Consider the following 8327-nt stretch of genomic DNA (forward strand, 5'->3'; position numbering starts at 1 on the left):
GAGCATCCAACGTACCCTGCCCCCTCTTGAACGCAACTTGGTTGTGCGAAATGAGATTATTAGATTAACAATATCAGTAGTGTAGATTACTGCATGATAAGCAACGACACTTAAAGCACTGGAAGCAGGATTGTAAAAGCGGAACTGTCCAGGGGAACGCCAACTATTAGTGGGTTTGGCGTCGAAACTGACCAACGTGACGTGCACCAAGGCTGATGCGATCACCAAAACAGGCGGTCACCGTGGAAAAGCCTGTAAAAGCTGCTAAACATCATGCCTCAAGCGGTACCAACGCAACCGAATGGAGTCATTATGTCTGAACTAGGGGATACGATCAAGAGGCTAGCACACAAAAGCGAGATAGTCGCCACCTGCGCTGCCAAACAGCGCGCTGAAAGCGGAATCAACGCAACTGAATGGGGACATTATGTCTGAACTTGCGGATATGATCGAGAGGCTAACAGAAGCAATGCGACTGCCTCAACGATCGATCAATAACCAGATCCGTGACCTACTTACATCTGTGATGAAGCTCCACTAATGCGGCCTAAGCGAATATAACTGAGACAAAGAAAACAGACGAAAATTCCCCTTAATGCTCACAGGAGCAGATGCAACGCCTACAAGGCAACGCGAGGATAAGCAGCAGGCGCGAAACACCCTGCCTATGAAAAAAGCCAGTCAGAACCAAGTACAAAGGCAGACCACTCCGTGCAAGAGGATAGAAGGCAATCTTCCTACAAAAGAAAGGAAAGAAGGATGGACCTTCAAGCCAGTTCAAATACAAGCCAAATCAGCGGAGTTGAGAGTTTAGTAAAGTTAGATAATACTAATCGTACATGCTGCCTTTCGGCAGTATCTTCGTAAGATTCCCCCTCCGAAAAAAAACATATGTGCATGATAGATGTTTATGAAAGTTCTAAATGATGCAAGGTTTTCTTTACATATATTATTGTTGTAATATATTAGGGGGATTTTCTTGCTCTTGCCAGACTGCAGATTGCAAAAATCCTATACCGAAATATATAAGGGCACGAGAGCACCCATTGCAGAATCTTGTGATATATGAACGGCTGATTCGGTCAATTTGTTGTAAATGACTATTGTGCATGGCTATTGTGAATTGGCGCACCTACTGTATTCATCCTTAACAAGGAAACCTGTAACAAATCTTTATAATTTAAATAGAAATTATAAAATCTATTTAAAACTTACTGTTTGTAAATTGGAAATCTCCGCTGACACGGACAACCAATGGCGAAGCTCACGTTTTTTGCTTTCATATCAAAGAGTCAATCTGTTGAAGAATTGACGCGAAGTCAAAGCATCACAATATTGTGTTGTTGGTAGAAAATACGAGCTCTGCCGAAAAAATAAGCGAACAATCGCTGTCTGTCACCCTTGCCGCTCTAACAGCTTCGCCCCTAAACTAGCCTAAATATGAATGTTTAATATAAGCGTGTATACATATCGAAGCAGATTTTTGCGAACCACGGGAAAATATTTTATAAAGTCAAAAAGAACTATGTTGCCACTTTTGTCACTTCTTTCTGCGTTTTGCGAGTTTGCGGGGTTGTCAGTTTTCCCTTCTAGAACGAACGTCAGAAAGTTGTTCAAATTATAATTTTTAGCGTTTGCCATCGTCACGAAAAGCCGCTTGTGGGTAAACGCATGCTCGGGGAGATGTAAACATATTTACACTTGCCCGCATAACTCTGCGTACAGCGCTAAAAAATTCGAAAAACTAACTTAACGCGAATTTCTCAGGAAATCTGACAAGTACCTAACCAAGCTTGATTTCAATTCATTAATTTCAGTAAGTAAATAACAATACAAATTTTATTTTATTCAGATAATTATAGTTTAAATTCATTTTATTTGAAAACAATACGAAAAAAAGCAACTGCAAAAGTCTGCGTACAGAAAGGTATTATCAAAGAAATTAATGTCCTACGACTCTCTAATATCTAGTGGGATATCCTTTTCTCTTTAGTACTTCAATAAGACGCCTGGGCATTGAATCCACAAGTTTCGCTGTATCTTCTGGCGCAATTTTTCCACATTCTTGCATTATAATATCCTTAAGCATATTTTTTGATGTTATGGCGTGTTTTCTGATTCTRCGCTCCAGCAAGTCCCACAACTGCTCAATGGGATTTAGGTCCGGACAAGCAAGGTTCAACGTCGAGAAGCTGCAATCACAACAGACAGCCGAACGATTTTCTACTTGACTTGCACTCCTGATCTCTGAGAGCACCCGTCAACAACTCGGTATAAAGAAACTGTAGGACGGTACTTCAAACTCCTTACGTAAAGCTGCAACCGAAACCATCGGTACGATGCATCGAAAATGCAAAAGAACAGCTGGTACGACGAGGAGTGCCGGACAGCGAAACAGCGAAAAGAAAACAGACTGCCTACTTCGCAGCGTTACGATCGACCACAACACGTGCGGGATGGGATAGATACAGAGAGTTGGAAAGGGAAGCGAGACGGAATATAAAAAACTTGACAAGCTGGCCGACAGAGGTACTGCTCGAAAATTCTACGAAAAAATGCGGCTACTAACAGAAGGTTCCAAGACTGAAGCATACTCTTGTCGAACCCTCAGAGGTGATCTAGTAACCGATACCCAGAGCATACTAAACTTATGGAGGAAACACTTATCCAGCCTGCTGAATGGCAGTGAATGCATAACGCCAGGAGAAGGCGAACCCGATTCCCCAATTGATGACGATGGAGCAGACGTTCCACTGCTCTACAATGAAAAAGTTCTAAAAGCAATCACCCGTCTGAAGAACAACAAAGCGGCGGGGGCCGATGGATTGCCGGCTGAGCTATTCACTGATAAGGAGCATGCGTCAGCTTCTTTGTAAAATATGGTCGACGAAATCTTGCCCAACGAATGGAATTTAAGTGTGCTCTACCCAATCCACAAAAAGGGAAACCCCACAATCTGCGCCAACTACCGTGGGATAAGGCTCCTCAACATCGCGTATAAGAATCTATCAAGCGTATTGTGTAAATGATTAAAGCCCACCGTCAACCAACTGATTGGACCTGATCACACATATAGAGCCATGATTCGTCACCTGTGGCGATCTTATAAACGTCTTTTGAAGCACCGCGATTGTGTTTTTTCAGCATTTCTTTACACCAATCCACACGAGCCTTTTTTTGAGCGATTGTCAAATTGTGCGGGATCCAACGAGAACAAACCTTTTTTACGTCCAGGTGTTCACGCGATATCGAATGTATGATAGTGAGAGAAATTCATAGGCATGCCTCTATCTGAAGGTATGYTACATGACGGTCTTGCATTATCAGTTCACGTACGGCATCGATGTTTTCTGGCACAACGGCTGTTTTTGGACGACCTTCACGGAATTCGTCTTTGAGCGAGCGTCGGTCCTGATTGAATTCATTGTACCAGTTTTTCACAGTGCTATAGGATGGTGCTTCATAGCCATACAAAGATTTTAGTTCATCGACGCAGTCTTGTCGTGATAATCCACGTCGAAAGTTCTGAAAAATGATCGCACGAAAATGTTCACGAGTTAATTCCATTTTTTGGCCGAGAAGAATTTTTTAATTCCCGTAAATAAAACTATTCACGATTAAATGACAAAACGTTCTGAGTGATGTTATGCTCAAAAATGTCAAACTTTCAAATGAAAATGTCAGATTGTACCTGGCAACACTTCGCGTTGCCTAGGCCAGAAATATATATAGCAGCCTCCGTACACTCTAAACATTGAAATAAGTGGATATTTCACTTTTCTTTTCTTATAATTTAGCTAAATTTATTAATTTTAAAATTACTTATCGTACACATCGTTGAAAAAGTTATATTGTTTACAATTATGAAGAAAACGAGCGTTGCCACATCTTAAACACCAAATATGTAGGAGTTTCAACAATTTTTCTTTGTTTGTATATTCGCGTAACTATAATAAAAAATACTTTCCAACATTTTTCAAGCTATAATTGAGTTGTTGATACTTTTTCCATATACATATGTATATGTATAATATGCGATTTATATTTAATATACACAAATAATTAAAACTCTATAATAATATTTTAAATTTATAACATATCGAGCGCATTGCTCATATTTGCTTATTATCATATGGCAACGCTCTATTTCCTCACAACTGTTAGCATATAAATGATGCACACTACGAGTGTAAAATTTTAATTTTAAAATATAAATTTCTTACTTTTAAAACCTGCAAAAAGTGTAAATTGTGCAGTTGTTTAAATGTCTATTGTTTAATTAAATGAATTTGAAGTGAAAAATGTGCATAAAGTGTGTTAAATCTAGTGAAATAGCTTTTTGAAACATTCGAATTTTGGGAATTTTTTAACTTTAAAGTCGGAATCTGATAGAATCATAATTGAAACCGATTAAAAAAGTAGTAGGTGTCATGAATTCAGATATTATTGGTTTGATATTTGAAACAGAATTTGTATCGGTTTTGCTATCAGGAACAAAGCAAGAAGATAGTCGCTCACAGATTTGAAATGTATTGATTTGATTAGTTATTTTATTGATTTGATTTCTTAAGTTATTTTATTATTTCGAATAAATTTATCTTTATTCTATAGGGGAAAACGTCAGTATAAAACACTAAATGTCTTAATTATTGAGTTTTTGAAAAAAATGCGGATATTTAAGAGGGGAGCCTTTTTTAGAGCCTTAAAAAAATCGATATTTATAGGATTGATAGCTATATATTTAAACATAGTGCTTTTTGTCTAAAAAAAATTTTACCATAAACATATGTTCAAATTTAAATTTTCTTAATCTATTTCAGATTATATAGAAGAAAATTTAATGTCAAAGATAATAAACTTTGCCCCAATCCATACGACGTTTAGTTTTTTTATCCTGCCCGCCAATTAAGAAAAATTGTAAAACTGAAAAACCGAGAAATTGCGCGTCAAATTTTTCGCAGTCTGACTTAGACTCTCGGTCACTATTTCCCTTTTAGCTTCGACAATATTTCGAATTCCCATCTATAACTTTGGATAATAAATAATACTTTTTTAATAAAAACTTTAATATAATAGGTTTTGAGTTTTTGTTATAAAATGGATAAATTTTAGTTATTAAATCTGTCAGCAATTTCCATTTATTTTTGATGATACATTATTTTGTATTTTTATATTTAAAATATGAGTTTTGAATATAAAGTTGCATGCACTCATATTGAAACAAAATGTGAGTTTTCGTACTGTACTCTATACTCTATACTTTACACTTTATTCTTCTCTTCTTAATTGGCGTAGACCCCACTTACGCGATTTCTTCTTTTCGCCACGTGGCGCCAATTGGATATTTCAAGCGTAGGAAGGTCCTTCTCCACTTGGTCCTTCCAACGGAGTGGAGGTCTTCTTCCTCTGCTTCCCCCGTCGGGTACAGCGTTGAGTACTTTCAGAGGTGGAGTACTTTCGTCCATTCGGACAACATGACCTAGCCAGAGCAGCCGTTGTCTTTTAATTCGATGAACTACATATGTCAATGTCGTCATATATCTCATACAGCTCATCGGTCCATCGAATGCGATATTCGCCGTGGCCAACGCTCAAAGGACCATAAATCTTTCGCAGAACTTTTCTCTCGAAAACTCGCAATGTCGACTCATAAGATGTGGACATCGTCCAAGCCTCTTAACCATATAACCGGACAGGAATTATGAGTGCCTTATAGAGTTTGGGTTTTGTTTGCCGAAAAAGGACTTTGCTTCTGAATTGCCTACTCAGTCCGAAGTAGCACCTGTCGGCAAGAGTTATCCTGCGTTTGATTTCCAGGCTGACATTGTTGGTGGTGTTTACGCTGGTTCCAAGATAGACGAAATTATCTACAACTTCAAAGTTATGACTGGCAACAGTGACGTGAGTGCCAAGTCGAAAGTGCGACGACTGTTTGTTTGATGACAAGAGATATTTCGACTTGCCCTGGTGGCGGGGCGGGTGTTGAGGCCGATGATATCAATATCATCTATTTTCTCCAGAAGCAGGTTGAAGAAGTCGCATGATAGGGAATCGCCTTGTCCGAAACCTCGTTTGGTATCGACTGGCTCGGAGAGGACCTTCCCGATTCTGACGGAGTTTTTGGTATTGCTCAACGTCAGCTTACACAGCCATATTAGTTTCTCGATTCTCCTTTCACGGGTATTTTCCAAGATTTGGCGCATGGTGAATATCTGGTCGGTTGTTGGTTTGCCAGGTCTAAAGCCACACTGATAAGGTCCAATCAGTTTGTTGACGGTGGGCTTTAATCTTTCACACAATACCCTAGATAGAACCTTATATGCGATGTTGAGGAGGCTAATCCCACGGTAGTTGGCGCAGATTGTAGGAAAATATTACTAATACGTATATATTAGGTTGTCAAATAAATTTTTTTTGATGACTCATGCCCAGCTCTTGACCGATGCTACGGCTGCTACTATACCGGTCTCTTTCGACCAATTCAGCGATTTTATCGCAATTTTCGACGACAGGCCTTCCGGAGTGTGGGGCATCTTCGACCACCTCTACACCAGAACGAAAACGTTGAAACCATCGTTGTGCGGTGGAAATGGAAACTGTATCGGGTCCATAAACTGCACAAATTTTATTGGCGGCTTGAGATGCATTTTTGCCTTTATCGTAGTAGTACTGTAAAATACGCCGTATTTTCTCTTTTCTTTTCTCTGAAATGAGCTTTCCAAAAAGGTATAGCATGACCCGATGCGACGAATAAAAATAGAACTACGCGCTCTCAGCGCCAACTAGCGAAAATACCGCAAGACTTTTTTGACAACTATATATAATATTACTTATTAGCTTAATAAATTAAAAAGAAATATCCATATGCATGGATAGAGGAATTTTTGCGATAAAGAGTAATTCAGCGAATCGCCTTATCCATTTCGTCGTAATTTTTGGTAAACAAATGAGGTTCAAACAAGCGTAAAATGTAATTTTTAAAATAAAGATTTTTTAAAAAAAAAGTGGTCACGTTCCGATTACTTTGGCAAACGAGTAAAAAACCGAATTGCTATAAAAATGGGGTATGTACAGATAGAGCAGGTTGTCCAGGGGAGGAATATCCGAAAATATTATAAAAATAACTAATATTTTTTAAAATATTCACCTTTAAAAATTCAAAAATTTGCACTAAAACCTATGTTTCTCTATGTTTCACCAATTTTTTCACTTTTTTTATTTGGATATTTAAATATACACTCTAAGCATTGAAATAAGCTCACATTTCACATTTATTTTGTAATTTTTCAGCTAAATTTAGAAATTTAAAAATCGCTTATAAAATTTATGGCTGAAATATTTAGTGTTTATATTATATTTACGAAGAAAACCAGCTTTGTCACACCTTAAAAACCAAATGTGAAGGATTTTTCAGCGTTTCACAGCCTTTTCTTTGTTTGTACTTTCGAGTGTTTCATTTTTCTTTATTAACTATAAAAACACTATAAAGAAGATTTTTCAAGCTAAAATTTAATATGTGAACACTTTTCCTTACACATTCATATATGAATAAAGGAATAATATGTGATGTATATTTAATAAACACAGATAAGTAAAATCGTGTGATAATATTATAATATTTATATGATTGTAATATAACATTTTTATATACATATTACAATTTTATACTATCCTTCTCCTTCTGCGTTGGCGGCCTTTGGCCGCGCTCTAAAAAAATAACCCTGGCCGAGCGAATACCCGGGCTGACTGAAGTACTATCGCGTAGTACTCCTTTCTGCGTTAAAAATAAAAAAATGTATTGAGTTTTTGTTATAAAGTGGTTATATTTGTTGGTTATTATACACCTATTGAAATTGAAATTTGAGTTTTCGTTATAAAATGGATAAAATTTAGTTATTATATCTGTCAGCGATTTCCATTTATTTTTGATTATACATTGTTTTGTATTTTAGGTGAGGATGCATATATTTTTATATTTAAAATTTGAGCTTTATTACGTAATGTTGTTATATAATATTACTTATACCTTGCCAACCATGAGCGGGTAAAAAATCAGATAATCACTGGGTAAACATGTCTAGTTTGCCATAGGCCGCGTGAAGATTTTACTCACTCACGTACGTATACATGGTATCATACATCACTCTTGCGCTCATTCAGCAGTGTCATATAAAAAAGTATATTTGTCCTGCTCTAATATCCCCAATGGACGGCTAATGCAAGGTTGCATTTTAAATAGCTGATGTAGGGTTGCATTTATTGATTCCTACTTTAAAAATTTCTTAAAATTTCAAACTAAAGTTTTTAATTTTTAAAATTTTTATTTT

Source organism: Bactrocera latifrons, unplaced genomic scaffold, assembly GCF_001853355.1.
Source record: "Bactrocera latifrons isolate USDA-ARS-PBARC rearing strain unplaced genomic scaffold, ASM185335v1 scaffold_527, whole genome shotgun sequence".
Taxonomy (NCBI): domain Eukaryota; kingdom Metazoa; phylum Arthropoda; class Insecta; order Diptera; family Tephritidae; genus Bactrocera; species Bactrocera latifrons.